This window comes from Pogoniulus pusillus, chromosome 25, assembly GCF_015220805.1.
Source record: "Pogoniulus pusillus isolate bPogPus1 chromosome 25, bPogPus1.pri, whole genome shotgun sequence".
Taxonomy (NCBI): Eukaryota; Metazoa; Chordata; class Aves; order Piciformes; family Lybiidae; genus Pogoniulus; species Pogoniulus pusillus.
Genome location: NC_087288.1, coordinates 3,448,769 through 3,467,384, shown reverse-complemented (window position 1 = coordinate 3,467,384; position 18,616 = coordinate 3,448,769).

Sequence of the window (18,616 nt, the reverse complement as noted above, 5' to 3'; positions counted from 1 at the left end):
CCCTAATGAAAAATACCTTATGAAGGCCCTTCTCTCTAGAGCAGGGGATGAATAACTTCTCAGTTTGCTTGATAAATTATCAGCATTATAGTGACCAACATAATTCTCTGTGTGATAAGCATAATATTTTACAACCAAACTTGAAGCCACAATAAATCATGGTCATGCAAAAAGGCTACACTTTCCCAATTCCAGTTCCTGCAAGGTCTTAATGTATCCCAGATTTAGTTGTTTGTATTGGCCCTGGGTGTTCAAGTATGTAACCAGCTCTGAACTTGCACCTCAGGATGCAGAGGAAAAGTGTATGAAGCCCTCTTACAATGTCCTGGCAGTGCAAATGTAGAGGAAAAGAGCTTGAGAAATCAGTATTTTCTTTCTGCAAGGTATCATTAGAGTCAGACTGACCTGGAAAAGAGCAGGCTTTTGCCATAGGCACTGAGTCCTTCATCATTGGGGTGCAGACTGATAAATGCAGGGCTTAAAAAAGCAGCACTCGATAATTAAGCTAAGAAAAGAGCACACAATGATCAAACATTGTCTGTTTATGGCCTTCTAATTCAAAGTATATATCAAATAAATGAATGGCAGTATCCTTTTGGCTTTCTGTCTTTCTTAGTAGAGAATCATAGAATCAACCAGGCTGGAAGAGACCTCCAAGCTCATCCTAGCACCCAGCCCTGGCCAGTCAACTAGAATATCTGCAGTCCTGTGTGATACTAAAAGATATTCTCATTAATTTTTGACCCTGGAGGTGTTTAAAAGGAGGCTGGATGAGGCACTTAGTGCCATGGTTTAATTAATTAGAAGGTGATAGGTTGGACTTGATGATCTCAAAGGTCTGTTCTAGCCTGGTTAATTCTGTGATTCTGTGTGATTCTGTGATACTAATTTGTCTTAAGCTTAATAGTATCTCACCTATATATAGCATCTCACTTCTACTACTTACATTGGATGCTAAGTACAATCTTGAAGACAATCTAAATCTATAAGGAGCCAATGTCACCTAAACACCTCAAGTTTAGAGCATTATCAAAAAGGTTGAGAGAAATGAGGTTGTTCAGTTTAGAGAAGAGAAGGCTCCAAGGAAACCTTATTGTGACCTTCCAGTATCTGAAGTGGGCTACAACAAAGCTGGGGAAGGAGTTTTTAGGGTGTCAGGTAGTGATAGAACCAGGGGGAATGGAGCAAAACTAGAGGAGGGAAGATGAAAGCAGATGATAGGAAGTTCTTCACCATGAGAGTGGTGAGACACTGTTGGATGATCTCTTTGGGTCCCTTCCAACCTCTGCCATCCTGTGGGCCTGTGAGCCTGTGAAGTCTCTCTCCAACCAGGTTTTAAAGAGAGTAGAGCAGAGTCATCCAGCAGCAGAATGCCTTATCTGGTTTTGTTTCGGTCAAGGTTGACTGACAACCTGGGCCAGTCCTCAAGGCTGTGACAGAGCCCAGCTGTTACGTGCTGCTGCTTGCTTGCACAGAGCTGCAGCAGCAGTAGCCTCTGATCCCCTGCCACATCACAGCTTTAAGTGGCTGTTTTCCACACCAATGGCACTGACACTCTGCTGGCTGCACATCTATCCCCAGGCTCTGCACTGACAGTACCTGGCACCAGTCCCTGCTTCTCCTTTCCTGGATGTTTTCCAGCAGTGCTTTTCCTGGTCATATTGGAGCTCTCCAGCAGATTCCCACCAAGCAATATTTAGTATTTCTTTTTACATCCAGTTTTTTTTTCACTTGTACATTTACTGCCTCCTGCCTTATCACTGGAACAACTACAGGCAATGCTCTCTCTTGGAAGCAAACTCCAAGAGAAGTGAAATATGGCATGCACAAGGCTGAAGGGTCTAAGGATGGGGAGGGGAGGAAACAAAGAGACTAATAAAATTTAGTACAAGTCTGCAAGCACAACCTTAGGCAGTTGCAGCAAGAAATAAAACTGTAGCCTCCACTACATAAATTAAAACAACACCAACAACAAATCTAAGCTAATAAAATTAATCTAATGGCAATTAAAAAATACCTAATCTAGATTTCTTCTAATGAAGTCTTGATCACTTTCCTCCATTTGTTTTTCCTCATGAGCTGCATATAAATTGCCTCAAATATATAAATAATCTGAGTTAATAAAAACTAATCCGATCTGATAAAATCAATGCAAATTAAAACTTCCCTCCACTTATTTCTCCCAATGCACTGTTAATAAATTTCCTCAACTAAATCAATCAATAACCTGAGCTAATAAAAATCAAAGCTAATTTAATACAATCAATAAAAGGTGAAAGTTTCCTCCACTTATTTTTCCCAATGAATTGTTGATAAATTTCCTCAACTAAATCAATAAATCAATAATCAGAGCTAATAAAAATCAAATCTGACTTAATACAATTAATAAAAGTTTCCTCCACTTATTTCTCCCAATGAACTGTTGACAAATTTCCCCAAGTAAATCAATCAATCAAGAATCTGAGCTAATAAAAATCAAAGCTAATTTAATACAATTAATAAGTTTCCTCCACTTATTTCTCCCAATGAACTGTTAATAAATTTCCTCAGCTAAATAAATCAATAATCTGAGCTAATAAAACCTAATCTAATCTGATAAAATGAATAAAAACTGAACCTTTCCTGCACTTATTTTTCCCAATGAACTGTTAATAAATTTCCTCAACTAAATAAATACATCAATACTCTGAGCCAATAAAAACTAATCTAAGGTAATAAATTTAATGGGAATTTAAAATTTCCTCCATTTGGTTTTTTTCCTTACTGAACTGTTTGTAAATTTCCTCAACTGAATAATTAACCTGAGCTAATAAAAACTTATCTAATAATAGAAATTGAAGTTTTCCTCCATTTGTGTTTCCTACTGAACTGTTTGTAAATGTCCCCAGATAAATAAATAAATAAATAGTCTGAGCTAATAAAACCTAAATCTACTCTACTAAAACCTAAATCAACTCTGATAAATCCTAAATCTACTCTAATAAATTAAATAGAAGTCCAGATTTTCCCTCCTTTATTTTTCCCAATGAACTGTTTGTAAATCTCCTCCAATAAATAATCAACCTGAGCTAATAGAAGCTTATCCAATCTAATACAATTAATAGAAAATAAAGTTTTCCTCCAATTATTTTTCCTCCTGAACTGTCTATAGATTTCCTTAATTAATTAATCTGAGCTGACAAAAACTAATCTAATCTAACAAATGAAAGAGAAGTTCAAACTTCCTTCCACTTATTTTTCCCACTGAACTGTTTAGAAATGCCCTCAACTAACTAAATAATCTGAGCTAACAAAAACTAATCTAAACTAATAAAATTAATGGAAATTAAGACTTTCTTCCCTATATTTTACTTAATGAGCTATTAATAAATTTCCTCCAATAAATCAATGATCTGAGCTAATAAAAACTAATCTAATCTGATAAAATTAATAGAAATCAAAACTTTCTTCCATATATTTTTCCCAATGGCCTGTTAATAACTTTCCTCCAATAAATCAATTATCTGAGCTAATAAAAGCTAATTTAATCTGATAAAAGTAATACAAATTAAAACTTTCCTCCACTTATTTTTCCTACTGAACTGCTTAGAAATCTCCTCAAACAAATAATCTGAGCTAACAAAAAACTCATCCAATAAAATGAATCAAAACTAAAATCTTCCTCCACTTATTTTTCCTACTGAATTGCTTATAAATTCCCTCAAATAAATATGTGAATAATCTGAGCTAACAAAAAACTCATCTAATAAAATTAATCAAAACTAAACCTTCCTCCACTTATTTTTCCTCCTGAGCTGCTTATAAATTCCCTCAAATAAATATATGAATAATCTGAGCTAACAAAAACTCATCCAATAAAAAGAATCAAAACTAAAATCTTCCTCCACTTATTTTTCCTACTGAATTGCTTATAAATTCCATCAAATAAATACATGAATAAATAATCTGGGGTAGCAAAAACTCTGCTAATAAAAGTAATCAAAACTAAAATCTTCCTTCACTTATTTTTCCTACTGAATTGCTTATAAATTCCATCAAATAAATACATGAATAAAAATCTGGGGTAGCAAAAACTCTACTAATAAAAGTAATCAAAACTAAAACCTTCCTCCACTTATTTTTCCTACTGAATTGCTTATAAATCCCATCAAATAAATACATGAATAAATAATCTGGGGTAGCAAAAACTCTACTAATAAAAGTAATCAAAACTAAAACCTTCCTCCACTTATATTTCCTCCTGACCTGCTTATAAATTCCCTCAAATAAATAAATGAATATATAATCTGGGGTAACAAAACCTCATCTAATAGAAGTTCTGCCACTGGGTGCCTGGGAGGGCATGGCCTGAAGCTGCACCAAGGGAGGGTTAAGTTGGATGTTCCTTATGGAAAGGGTAATTAGGCACTGGAATGGACTGCCCAGGGAGGAGGTGGATTGGAACAGTTTGAGAAGTGACATCTTCTCTCTGGACTACTCTCACCTGTGCTAGTTTGAAGCAAGCTAGAATGTTTTGGTAACAGAACTAGATAACGGGCAGTGGAATTAAAAACATGGTGTCAACTTCTCTCACAGTCACGCTGAGAACTCTGGGAAGAAGAAAGACTTTTTCTCCATTTTTTTTCTCACTCTTGCTTTTGCCTTAGACCTGGTCACATCTCATTAACCCTGCTCCTACTAACCTTGCTCCCTAACCTCTTGGCTGCACCTCTCTTCTTCCTGAGAACTGGGGTAAGGTTGAGAGGGCCGGGGGGAGGTGTTGGGGTGGTTTGAGAGCCCCTCCTGGGGACTCAGGTTTCTGGGAGGGGAGTTGTGCTTTTATATTGTTTATCCTTTGTATATTTCTGTATATAATTGTATATAACTGTATATATTGTAAATAGCTGCTTGTAAATTCTGCTAGCTGTAAATAAATTGCTTCATCTATATTCCCAGGGTCCGTCTGAGTTAGCTGGGGCAAATACAAAGTGTGGGGGGGCGGGGTAACCCCCAAACCATCACATTTTTTAATTGGCGCCCAACGTGGGGCTAGATATTTCAGTGACTGGAAATTAGCTCTGGGAATTAAGATGAAGCTAATCAAGCAGCTATTGTATTTGGTTGGTGCATTGCTCTGGTCTGGTTTTGTTTACTTGGCATTTAATTGGATAAAAGGTCAAATTGTTGCTTATTTCATTGATCTGGCTTATAATAAGGCTAAAGCTAAGGTTTCAGATATGTTCTGGAGCTGGGGTGATTTTATTCTTGGTTATGCTGGTTTTAATATCTCTGAGAATATTACCAAGGACATTACAGGAGCTCTGGTCAATAATGTGACAATCAATGGAAATTCTGCTTTAAATATGGCTCTAATGAGAGTTATTCAGCCTAAGACAGGAATTCCAACTGTTTGTCTAGGTACATGCTCTTGTAAAACTGTTTTTCTTCTCACAATTTTTAATATTTGCCTCATGATTTTAATATTCATATTAATTTTGGCATTATTGGTTAAAAATTCAAAACCAGTTTCTGTAAGAGCTAGGAAAAATTCTGTGTCTCAGAAGCAGTCTCTTTCACAGCAAAACAAGGGAACACAGTTGTCGGCTTCCCCCTTGCCAGCCTCTGCCCCTCCTTCTCCAAGTGCTGGGAACACAGCCAGTGTTCCTGCCAATAACGTAAACAATGATAAGGATAACCAAAACAAGCCACAGAGTTTAGCAGGAGCCTCAGGAGCACAGGCAGGTACCCAAAATCTGAATGTTCCTAGCAACAATCAAAACACCTCAGGGTTGGCAGGCATCCCAGGAGGACAGGCAAATAATCCCACTAATGTTAATAATACTACTAGTGCTAGTAACGCTAGCCCAGTCAGTCCAAATCCTAATGACACCAGCTCAGCCAATTTGAAACCCCAGCCAGCAGACCAGAACCAAAATCCTCCTATTAAAAGCAAGGCAGATCTGAACTCACAAGCTCCAAGTCAGACCCCTAAGGATACAAATGCTCCAAGTCAGACCTCCAATAATTCAAATGCTCCAGGTCAGACCCCTAAGGATTCAAATGCTCCAAGTCAGACTCCTAAAGATTCAAATCCTCCAGCAGACACATCCAAGTCTGTTGCTGCTCAGGCCCTTCTGGCACCTGCTAAGGCAAAAGCTAAGACAAAGAGTGGTTCGCAGGAGGATGTAAGAGATGGGACCTCTGGTGATCAGCAGCAAGAGGAGGAAGAGGAGACAGTTAGTCTGCGAGACCTTGTAGATGTGCTGAGACAACAATACTCAAGTGAGAGGAGTGCTGTGAGGTTAGCTGCCAAGAGAGAGGATGGTTCCAATGAGTTTAGGAATGCCATGAGGAAGATTGTGTTAGGCCCGGCACCACCAGAACAACAGGAGGAAGAGGAGGAAGATGACATCCAAGGCTCCAAGGATCCACTCAGAGAGGTCAGGGAAGTTAGGAAGGAATACACAAGGGAATCAGGTGAGCCAATCCTAAGCTGGCTAGTGAGATGCCGTGGCATTGGTGCTAATGCTCTGCAGGTAGGAGACAAGTCTGCCAAGCAGCTGGGACCACTCACCAAGGAGAGTGGAGTGGACAAACACTTAGCAAGTCCTCTTGGTAGGGTTAGCTTGTGGACACGCCTTCTGTTGGCTGTGGCTATGAGATATCCTTCCCGAGATGATTTGCCATGGGCTGCCAAGAAGTGGAACACTGTTGAGCAGGGAATTAAGCTTCTGAAGGAGTTTGCTGTGAAGGAAGTGCTTTATGGAAATCATGGCACTCATGAGCCTGATGATATTCCTTTGGGAACAGGTCTCATGAAGAAGCTTATTAAGCTTGCTCCTTCATCCTATGCTAACATCTTGGCCAGTAAGTTTCTATCAAGGAGTGATAATGGAAGATCTTTCACTGTTGGTGAATTCACTGACCAGCTCAGGCAGATAGAGGATAGCTTGTCACACTCTGGTATAATCTGTGCCATAAAGACTATGACTACAGAGATGAAAGATAGCATTGAGAATGGCATTAGAAATGGCATGAAAGAACTGAAGGAGGATCTCAAAAACATTACCAATCTGGTAAAGGACACCATTCCTGCATCATCTGAATGGGTGAATGTTTCTGCAGTCAGGAACAGACGCCCCCCTCCTGCAAGGCAATTCCAGCCTAGGAGGAGACAAATTCCACCCAGACAGCAGCAATCACGTGCGTCACTGTGGATACTTCTGCGTGACACATACGGTGAGAACATGAACAAATGGGATGGTAAACCTACTTCAGCTCTTTCAAAGAGGGTCAATGATCTGCAGAGTGGCAGAAACAGAGGCAATAATGCCAGGAAAGTAGCTGTCACTTCTTCAGCTCCCGAGAGCAACTGCAATTGTTCCAACAGTTGCAGTTCCTCTCGCAACAACACCAATCATTGTGTACACCCTACATGCCATGTTCAGCATTAGGGGTGCCCTGCCTCCAGCCAGGAGGAGGAAAGGGATAGTGGAGAGAACCGAATCTATTGGAATGTATTCATTAGGTGGCCTGGCAGTTCAAGAGTTCGGAAATACAGGGCTTTAGTTGACACAGGTGCTCAGTGTACTTTATTGCCATCCAATTGCAAAGGGACAGAGTCCATTTCTATTTTTGGAATCACTGGTGGATCTCAAGAGTTAACTAAGGTACAGGCTGAGATCAGTTTAACTGGTAAAGAGTGGAAGACACATACTATTGTAACTGGTCCTGATGCGCCTTGTATTTTGGGAATTGACTTTTTGAGACAAGGTTGTTTCAAAGATCCTAAGGGTCATAAATGGGCTTTTGGTATAGCATCTGTAGAGATTGAGGATGATAAATTGAAATTGTCCATTAGACCTGAACTTTCAGATGAATCTGCAGTTGTGGGACATCATGACATAGAGGACCTGGAAGTGCCAATTGCAACTCAAACTGTTCATCATAGGCAGTACAGAACTAACCGTGACTCTTTGTTGCCCATTCATCAGCTGATTCGTCAACTGGAGGATCAGGCTGTCATCGAGAAAGCTCATTCACCTTTCAACAGTCCCATCTGGCCTGTGCGTAAACCTACGGGCGACTGGAGACTGACAGTTGACTTTCGTGCCCTCAACGAGGTGACGCCACCCATGAGTGCAGCTGTGCCGGACATGCTGGAACTCCAGTACGAGCTGGAATCGAAGGAGGCTAAATGGTATGCAACCATAGACATTGCTAATGCTTTCTTCTCTATTCCCATAGCAAAGGAGTGCAGGCCTCAGTTTGCATTCACCTGGAGAGGAATCCAGTACCAGTTCAACCGTTTGCCTCAGGGGTGGAAACACAGCTCAACCATCTGTCACTCAGTCATCCACAATGCACTGGAGAAAGGTAAAGCTCCAGAGCACATCCAGTACATCGACGACATCATTGTGTGGGGCCAAACTGCTGAGGAAGTCTTCGAGAAAGGTAACAAAATCATTGACATTCTGTTGCAAGCAGGTTTTGCCATTAAGAGAGACAAGGTCAAAGGACCTGCCAGAGAAATTCAGTTTCTGGGAGTGCGGTGGCAGGATGGTCGCCGCTACATTCCTCAGGATGTGATCAACAAAGTCTCTACCATGGCTGTTCCCACCAGTAAGAAGGACACACTTTCTTTTCTTGGTGTGGTGGGATTTTGGAGACTACACATTCCTGGTTTCAGTCAGATTGTCAAACCTCTGCATGATGTGACTCGTAAGAGAAACAATTTCGAGTGGGGACCTGAACAACAAGCAGCCTTTGATCAGATCAAACGAGAAGTAGTCCATGCAGTGGGCTTGGGTCCTGTGAGATCTGGTCCGGACATTAAAAACATTCTGTACACGGCTGCCAGTGACAATGGTCCAACTTGGAGTCTTTGGCAGAGAGCTCCAAATGAGACACGTGGTCGTCCACTTGGTTTCTGGGGACGTTGTTACAGAGGTTCAGAGACAAATTACACTGCAACAGAGAAAGAGATTCTAGCAGCCTATGAGGGAGTGAAAGCAGCTTCTGAAGTGATTGGAACTGAGTCACAATTGCTTTTAGCTCCTAGACTGCCAGTTCTTAACTGGATGTTCAAGGGCAAAGGTTCATCACCACATCATGCCACAGATGCAACCTGGTCTAAATGGATGGCTTTGATAACCCAACGAGCACGAATGGGTAATCTTGACCGACCTGGTCTGGTGGAGGTGATCACCAACTGGCCAGAAGGCACAGACTGTTCCAAACCTCCAGAGGAGAAAATAACTCGTGCTGAGGAAGCTCCTCCCTATGGTGATCTCTCTGATCAGGAAAAGAACTATGCTTTGTTCACAGATGGTTCCTGTCGTCTTGTTGGGAACAAGCGAATATGGAAGTCAGCGGTTTGGAGTCCAACCAGGAGAGTTACCGAAACGAAAGATGGAGAAGGAGAATCCAGTCAGTTCGCTGAGGTAAAAGCTGTTCAACTTGCTCTTGATGTGGCTGAACGTGAGAATTGGCCTATCCTTTACCTCTACACCGACTCGTGGATGGTAGCCAATGCTCTATGGGGTTGGCTAAAGGACTGGAAGAAGAATGGTTGGCAGAGGAAAGGAAAGCCTATTTGGTGTGCTGATCTATGGCAGGACATTGATGCACGGCTGGAGAAAACTCCAGTGAAGGTGCGGCACGTAGATGCACACATGCCTAAGAGCAGAGCTACTGAGGAACATCAACATAACCAGAAGGCAGATCAAGCTGCTAAGATTGCTCAAGTTGATACCAACTCTGAACTTGACATTGACCTTGATTGGAAACACCGAGGTGAGCTGTTCTTAGCTCGGTGGGCCCATGACTCATCTGGACATCAAGGCAGAGATGGAACATACCGATGGGCTCGTGATAGGTCAATTGACTTGTCCATGGACGCTATTACCCAAGTCATCTATGACTGTGACATTTGTGCTGCTATTAAGCAGGCTAAGCGAATTAAGCCCTTATGGTATGGTGAGAGATGGTCAAAGTACAAGTATGGTGAAGCCTGGCAGATTGACTACATCACTTTACCTCGATCTCGTTCTGGCAAGCAGTATGTGCTAACGATGGTAGAAGCCAGCACTGGATGGTTGGAAACATATCCAGTTCCACATGCTACTGCACGTAACACCATTGTTGGTTTGGAGAGACAGATCTTGTGGAGACATGGAACTCCAGAGAGAATCGAGTCAGACAATGGTACTCATTTCAAGAACAATCTTGTGAAAAACTGGGCCAAAGAGCATGGTATTGAATGGATCTATCACATACCCTACTATGCACCAGCTTCAGGGAAGATTGAGCGCTACAACGGTTTGCTGAAAACCACCCTAAAAGCCATGGGGGGTGGAACTCTAAAAAACTGGGACAAACATTTAGCAGAAGCTACCTGGTTGGTAAATAGTAGAGGTTCAGTAAACAGAGCAGGACCTGCACAATCAGATTTGGTCCAAACAGTAGACGGTGATAAAGTTCCTGTTGTACATGAGAAGAATCTGTTAGGGAAAACTGTTTGGGTATTTTCTCCTTCGGGTGAAGGGAAACCTGTCCGAGGGGTGGTTTCTGCTGAAGGTCCTGGTCATACCTACTGGGTAATGCAGGAGAATGGTGAAATCCAGTGTATTCCACAGAGAAATCTAACCTTAGCTGAGAGAGTTTAAATTCAAGCTGTTAGGAATTTTCTGTTCTAGGTAACATCGGCGCCCAACACTGAGAGAATCTACGATAGAATCTACAGTACGTGAGCACGAACCCAATATCACCTGGGAGTCCCTGTTCTGAGCTTTTGAATCACCTACATCTGATTGAAGTGTGAACTGAATTGTATATATTGTTTTAGTGTAAATATTGGTTTAGATTAGATTGGATAATTCTCAGCGATACTCTGAGCGAAGTAGACAGGGGTGGATTGTGCTAGTTTGAAGCAAGCTAGAATGTTTTGGTAACAGAACTAGATAACGGGCAGTGGAATTAAAAACATGGTGTCAACTTCTCTCACAGTCACGCTGAGAACTCTGGGAAGAAGAAAGACTTTTTCTCCATTTTTTTTCTCACTCTTGCTTTTGCCTTAGACCTGGTCACATCTCATTAACCCTGCTCCTACTAACCTTGCTCCCTAACCTCTTGGCTGCACCTCTCTTCTTCCTGAGAACTGGGGTAAGGTTGAGAGGGCCGGGGGGAGGTGTTGGGGTGGTTTGAGAGCCCCTCCTGGGGACTCAGGTTTCTGGGAGGGGAGTTGTGCTTTTATATTGTTTATCCTTTGTATATTTCTGTATATAATTGTATATAACTGTATATATTGTAAATAGCTGCTTGTAAATTCTGCTAGCTGTAAATAAATTGCTTCATCTATATTCCCAGGGTCCGTCTGAGTTAGCTGGGGCAAATACAAAGTGTGGGGGGGCGGGGTAACCCCCAAACCATCACACACCTGTTTTGTTTGGCCTTGGTAGTTTGGTCAGGGCCAGAGAATTTGCACAGATAGCTTAAAAATCAGTCAATTATAAATGAGAAATTGAGGACAGGGCACTTCAGCTAATTACGCTGCAGCGTTACAAATGTTAACTGTTTGGTTGTTTGGGTTGGTTGTTTTCTATTGTGGTATGAGATGAGAACAACAAAACAATGTTGCCTTGGGAATTTAGGAGGAAATATCCTGCACTAAGGAGACATACCAAGAATACTTCCCATAAATAACTTTCTGCTTCATAACTCCCCAGTATGCAGGGAAAGATAAAATGCATCGCTGCAAGCGATCTTATTCTACTTGACCTTGCAACCCATATCTAAATCAATGCTCATTCATCACTGAATCTTAACCTCTGTTTCAGCCACAGATGTTTTGACATGAGTCTGAGGGCTGTACAAATGTAGACCTCTTCCTATCATTTTCTGTGGCAGGAGAAATCCATACGTTCTCCTCACACTTTTAAAGCAAGGGATGAATTGCACCTGGGTCGAGGCAACCCAAGCATCCCTGATGAGAGGGATTTGAGGGCGCTGGTGGTAAAGAAGCTCAACAGGAGCCAGCAGTGTGCACTTGCAGCCCAGAAAGCCAAGCAGAGCCTGGGCTGCAGCAGCAGCAGTGTGGCCAGCAGGGCCAGGGAGGGGATTCTCCCCCTCTGCTGTGCTCTGCTGAGACCCCACCTGGAGTACTGCATCCAGTTCTGGATCCCCTGAGACAAGAGGGATGTGGAGATGCTGGAGTGCATCCAGAGAAGGGCCAGGAGGATGCTCAGAGGGCTGCAGCAGCTCTACTATGAGGAGGAACTGAGAGAGTTGGGGCTTTGCAGTCTGGAGAAGAGAAGGCTTCCAGGAGACCTTAGAGTGGCCTTCCAGTATCTGAAGAGGACTACAGGAGGGCTGGGGAGGGACTATTGACAAGGTCTGGTAATGACAGGATGAGGAGGAATGGGTTTAAAGTGACAGAAGGGAGACTGAAACTGGATGTTAGGAAGAAGTTGTTTGCAGTGAGGGTGGTGAGACACTGGCACAGGTTGCCCAGGGAGGTTGTGGAGCACTGAAACACCCTGGAGGTGTTCAAGGCCAGGTTGGATGAGACCTTGAGTGACATCTTCTAGTGGGAGGTGTTCCTGCCTATGGTGGGAGGTTGGAATTGGCTGAGCTTTGAGGTCCCTTCCAACCTAAATCATTCTGTGATTCTATTATTTCAAAGGAGACAGATCTGACACTGATAATAACCCAGATTAGGAGGCCAAGCATAGAAACCACATGCACCAAAAAGACAGGTATTTCCTCTTGGTTTCTGTATCTTTTATTCTAGAAGAATCCCACTCCTTCCATGCAAAGAGAAAGAATAAAACCCAACAACATCTGTTTCTGCTGATGTCTGGGTTAGATAAATATCACATACAACAAGGTTTCAGTCTACTGTAGACCGAATCCTTATTAAAGGACACTGGCAGCACTGTTTTAGCCTGGGTTTGAATGAAGCACAAATCCCCTTTAATGCCTGTAACTTGATTTCCCCCCTCTGCCCGCCCCCCCCCCCTTTTTTTTTTAATAAAGGTGAAATTTGAAAGAATTTTTTTTCCCTTTGCATAAATAGAAGTTGAAGCAGAAGAGTTTCTCTGGGCTTGTTAACCCTAACCCCCTTTCTCTATCTGGAATGCTGCACATCATTTGGACACGCTCAAATTCTATCTATCCCCTCAAAAGCTGTTCCCTTTAAAGGGAAGATTTAAATTCAAGCAATATGCAAGAGGATTCATCTGTCAGAAAACAAAAGGTTGCACAGATAAAATGTATTTAACTCTGCAAGAATAAAAGATTTGCTAACAATATGTAGGAAAAGTATTTGTCTGCAGATATCACAGCATCACAGAATGTCATGGGCTAGTAAGGACCTCAAAAGCTCATCCAGTCCAAGCCCCCTGCCAGAACAGCATCACCTAGAGCAGATCACACAGGAACACAACCAGGAGAGTTTTGAATATCTCCAGAGAGGGAGACTCCACAACCCCCTTGGGCAGCCTGTGCCAGGGTTCTGACACCTACACAGGGAGAAAAAAATCCTGTTCCAGTGTTCTGTCACCCTCACAGGGAAAAAAATCCTCCTTGTATTTAAATCTATGTATATTTATATATATATATATTTGAATATCTCCAGAGAGGGAGAATCCACAACCCCCTTGGGTAGCCTGTTCCAGTGTTCTGTCACCTCTACAAGGAGAAAAAAATCCTCCTCATATTTACATCTATATACATTTATATTTATATGTATATATATATTTGAGTATCTCCAGAGAGGGAGACTCTACAGCCACCTTGGGCAGCCTGTTCCAGTGTTCTGTCACCCTCAGAGGGAAAAAAAATCCTCCTCATATTTACATTTATATACATTTATATATATTTATATATATTTATACTCATTTATACACATATAAGTGTATATATATGTATATAAGTGTACTTATATGTATATAAATTAATGCATATAAATTATATATATATGCAGTATACTTTATATATATTTATAAATTATATGTAAGTATAAATACATATTTAAACTTATATACTTATAGTTATGTAAATTACATATATATATATACTGTATACTTTATGTATATATGTATAAAAAATATATATGTAAATATAAACATATATTTAAACTTATATACTTTCATATATACTTATATGTATATAAATTATATATATACACAGTAAACATTATATATAGAGAGGTATAAAGTATATAGGTAAGTATAAACACATATTTATACTTATATACTTTTATATATACTTATATGTATATAAATTATATATACAGTATACTTTATATAGAGAGGTATAAAGTATATAGATATAAGTATAAGCACATATTTATTCTTATATACTTTTATATATACTTATATGCATATAAATTATATATATATACAGTATACTTTATATAGAGAGGTATAAAGTATATATAGATATAAGTATAAACACATATTTATACTTATATACTTTTATATCTACTTATATGAGTATAAAGTATATATATCTAAGTATAAACACATATACTTACTTTTATATATATTTATGTGTAGATAAATTATATATATTTACAGTATACTTTATATATAGGTATAAAGTATATACATAAGTTTAAACACATATTTATACTTATATAATTTTATATATACTTATATGCATATAAATTATATATATACAGTATACTTTATATATATATAGGTATAAAGTGTATATATGTAAGTATAAACACATATTTATACTTAGATACATGTATATATACTTATATGTATATCATTTATATATATACATCATACTTTATATATATATCTATATATATAAAGTATAAATGTATATATATTTATATACACACCCACAGACACACACATTTAGACTTATCTCCTGAATCCATGCATGACCCTGACTACACTTAAATTTCTAGAGGGCTTTCATCCAATTCTAACTCAGCTCAAGACAAAAACTAATCAAACCAAATCCATCAAAGTAGAAGCATCACTTCAAAGGGAGTTTTTTAGCAGCTGCACAGCGCAGGCACTCCAGAACAGCAAAGGGCTTGGATGCAACTTGCCAGCACGGGCAAAGTTCTTCTTACACCTACTTTACACGCTCCTATCTCTCCTGACTTTTTAACTCTGAGCAGAGAATTATTGGGGCAAAAAGAAGAACTGAAGGTTAACTTCTGCTTGTTTTCTCTTTTGAAGCCAAGAGAGCTTGTTAGGTTGGAATGCTGCTCACAAACCTGAGCACATGAGGGCCAAGCCTCACATTTCTAACGAAAGCTGCTTGCGTCTGAACTTCATTTCCAGCCGCGTTTCGCTGGAGGCACTTCACATGGGTTCCCTCACAACACGTAAAGGAAATTCAATTTGTTGCTTTAAATGCATCATTTTATGCTTCTTGAATTCTGCCTGAATGTTTCACGCTCTGCTCTCCTGAAATCTGATTACTGCAATCAGCTATTTCATGGGATCATAGGGTTCTAGAATTCTCAGGGCTGGAAGGGACTTCGAAGATCATTCAGTTTGCTCAAGGACTCATCCAACCTGGCCTTGAACACCTCCAGGGAGGTTGTGGAACACAGAATCACAGAATGTGATTCGCCTCTCCTATAAGGACAGACTGAAAGAGTTGGGGCTGTTCAGTCTGGAGAACAGGAGGCTCCCAGGTGACTTACTTGTGGCCTTTCAGTATCTGAAGGGGGCTACAAAAAATCTGGGCAGGGACTTCTTAGGCTCTCAGAGAGAGCCACAGTGTGCACTTGCAGCCCAGAGGGCCAACCACATCCTGGGCTGCAGCAGAAGTGTGGCCAGCAGGGCCAGGGTGGGGATTCTCTCCCTCTGCTCCGCTCTGCTGAGACCCCACCTGGAGTACTGCAACCAGTTCTGGAGCCACTATTACAAGAGGGCTGTGGAGATGCTGGAGCGTGTCCAGAGAAGGTCCATGAGGATGCTCAGAGAGCTGCAGCAGTTCTGCTATGAGGACAGACTGAAAGAGTTGGGGATGTTGAGTCTGGAGCAGAGGAGGCTCCCAGGTGACCTTCTTGTAGCCTTCCAGTGTCTGAAGAGGGCCTACAAAAGAGCTGGGGAGGGATTTTTTTAGGCTCTCAGGGAGTGACAGGACTGAGGAGAATGGAGGAAAGATGGAGATGGGTAGGTTCAAAGTGGACATGAGGAGGAAGTTGTTGAGCATGAGAGTGGTGAGAGGCTGGAATGGGTTGCCCAGGGAGGTGGTTGAGGCCCCATGGCTGGAGGTGTTTAAGTCCAAACTGGCTGAGGCTGTGTGCAGCCTGCTCTAGGGTAGGGTGTCCCTGGGCATGGCAGGGGGGTTGGAACTGGCTGATCCTTGTGGTCCCTTCCAACCCTGGCTGGTTCTATGAAATGTACTGATTTAAAATGAAGCCTCTTCTGCTTGTTTAGCTGGAGAGCATGAGAATGATACATCCCCTGTACAAGAGCCAGAACCCTAACAGAACAGCAAGTACAACAACACGTAACAGCTACACTTTTACCTCCCTGCTGATTGTGAAACTACTGTGCGAGAACACACGGAGAATCCCAGGAAAGAGAATCCCAGGGACTTGTGAGCTTTGTTTGCAAGGAAGCTCTTCAAATGGAATTCTAAAAACAATAAACATAGCACATGTTATAAATATTAAACACATCCTTGCAACTGCCTGAGCTCTGAACACTCTGATAATAAGTCTGCTTCAGTGGAAAAGGAAGAAAATGTGTCCAGCAGGTCTAGGGAGGTTTTTTTCCCCTCTGCTCTACTCTCCCCCTCTACTGTCCTACTCGACAGTAGAGTGAAGTATCTGGAACATGGTGTCCAATTTTGGGCTGCCTGGTTCAGGAAGACAGGGACCTGCTAGAGAGAGTCCAGTGGAGAACCACAGGGATGCCTGGGGAACTTGAGCATCTCTCCTATGATGAGAGAATGAGAGCCTGGGGACTGTTGAGTCTGGAGAAGAGAAGGCTGGGAGAAGATCTGATCAGTGTGTACAAATATCTGAGGGGTAGGTGTCAAGTGGCTGGGGCCAAGCTGTTTTCAATGGTCAGCAGCAGTAAGACAAGGAACAACAGCTACAAACTGGAAAACAGAAGGTTTCACCTCAACATGAGGAGAAACTTCTTTACATTAGATGTTAGGCTGTGAAAAGGAAACAATGGTGATGTCTGCTTCACTCACGGGCTTCCTGAGATGGATAGAAACAAGAACACAAACATGGATAACAGAGCTGCTGTGTGTCTCTGGCTGCCTGCTGTCTGTGTAACTAATCTTTTTGCTTTCTAACCCCCTTGGCTGATTCTCCAAACTCACCTTGCACGTAAGGCAAAGTCTGGGATAAGGGAGAGGGGTAGAAAGGAGGTGGAAGGGCGGTTGGGAGCCCCTCCTGGGGACTCTGTTTTCTGGGAGGGCTGCTGTTTTTCTCTATTACTTTATTAACTATGAGTGAAGCAGACATGACCATTGTTTCCTTTTCACAACCTGTCATCTAATTTCTCCCACTAAAATGTTCCAGCTAGCTTCAAACTAGAACAAGAAGAGAGCTCCTGATCTGCAAGGAAATCACAACTCCGAATTTATACATTGAGTGGTTACAGCTTCCCTTTGGCCAAGCAACTTGTGCTTGCTGGCCCAATAGACCAGCAAGCACTGAGCTCCAAAGTAGGTGTAATGCTTACCCCAAGGCCATTACAGGAAAAATGGGATTACTGGAATGTGTGGGACTGCAGAGAGAGGAATAAATCTTTAGGAATTCAGACATCATCCATTTCACCGCTCACAAAATCTTCGCCTTAAATCTCACCGTTCCAAGTGCTGACAGATGGGTATGGCAGTTTAATGGCTTTGTTTTCAGGTCACTGCATATTGTACATTCTGCTAAAGATTCTGGAAGGAGGGCAATCATGTGCTGCTTTCTGGCTGCTGTCCTCTGGAGCAGCAGAATTTTTTAGCAGGGAGGAGAAATTCCTCCTCCTGCGACAGACAAATTAACATCTGCAGCCAGAGGTCTCCAAGAGGAAGAAGAGGTCAATGGAGTCATTCATAGAGCAACCAAGGAGTCAAAATGCATCCTAGGACTCCTAGAAAATCCTTTCCTGTAGACCTCAGAATGTCTTTGTATGGTTTCTAAAGGTCAGGAAACCACCAAATGTTGCTGGACTGAAAGGAAAGCAAAAAGGAAAGGTTCTGTCCTGCCAGGTTGCAAGTGGGAAGAGGAAGATCTGTTTTCAAGATTCATTTTTAATCGATCTCACCCAGCACTTCTCAGTTTTCTCCCTGGAAAGAATTGTCATGTTCCAGATTACTATTTTGGGACTTTATTGAAATATACCTCTAGGGACTGGAAGCCTTCAGTGTCTTTTGGCATGTTTAGTCTTAGAGCATCGCTCAGTCTTAGCTGTGGAGCGGTTCCAGCTCAAGGCACTGGCTTGCTTGGGCATCCTTTCACAGGAGCCTTTTTCATGCCTTGAGGTCCTGGCTCACCACTGTAAAAATATGAGATTGGCAAAGCTGTGCTGTGTGTTAGCTTTCAAACCATGGCACATGCATCCAAGACATCTGGAAAAGGGTTAACCCTCCTGGGGGAGTGGTCTTGACCCTGACCCCAGGCCCTCCTGACCCCTCTCCAGGG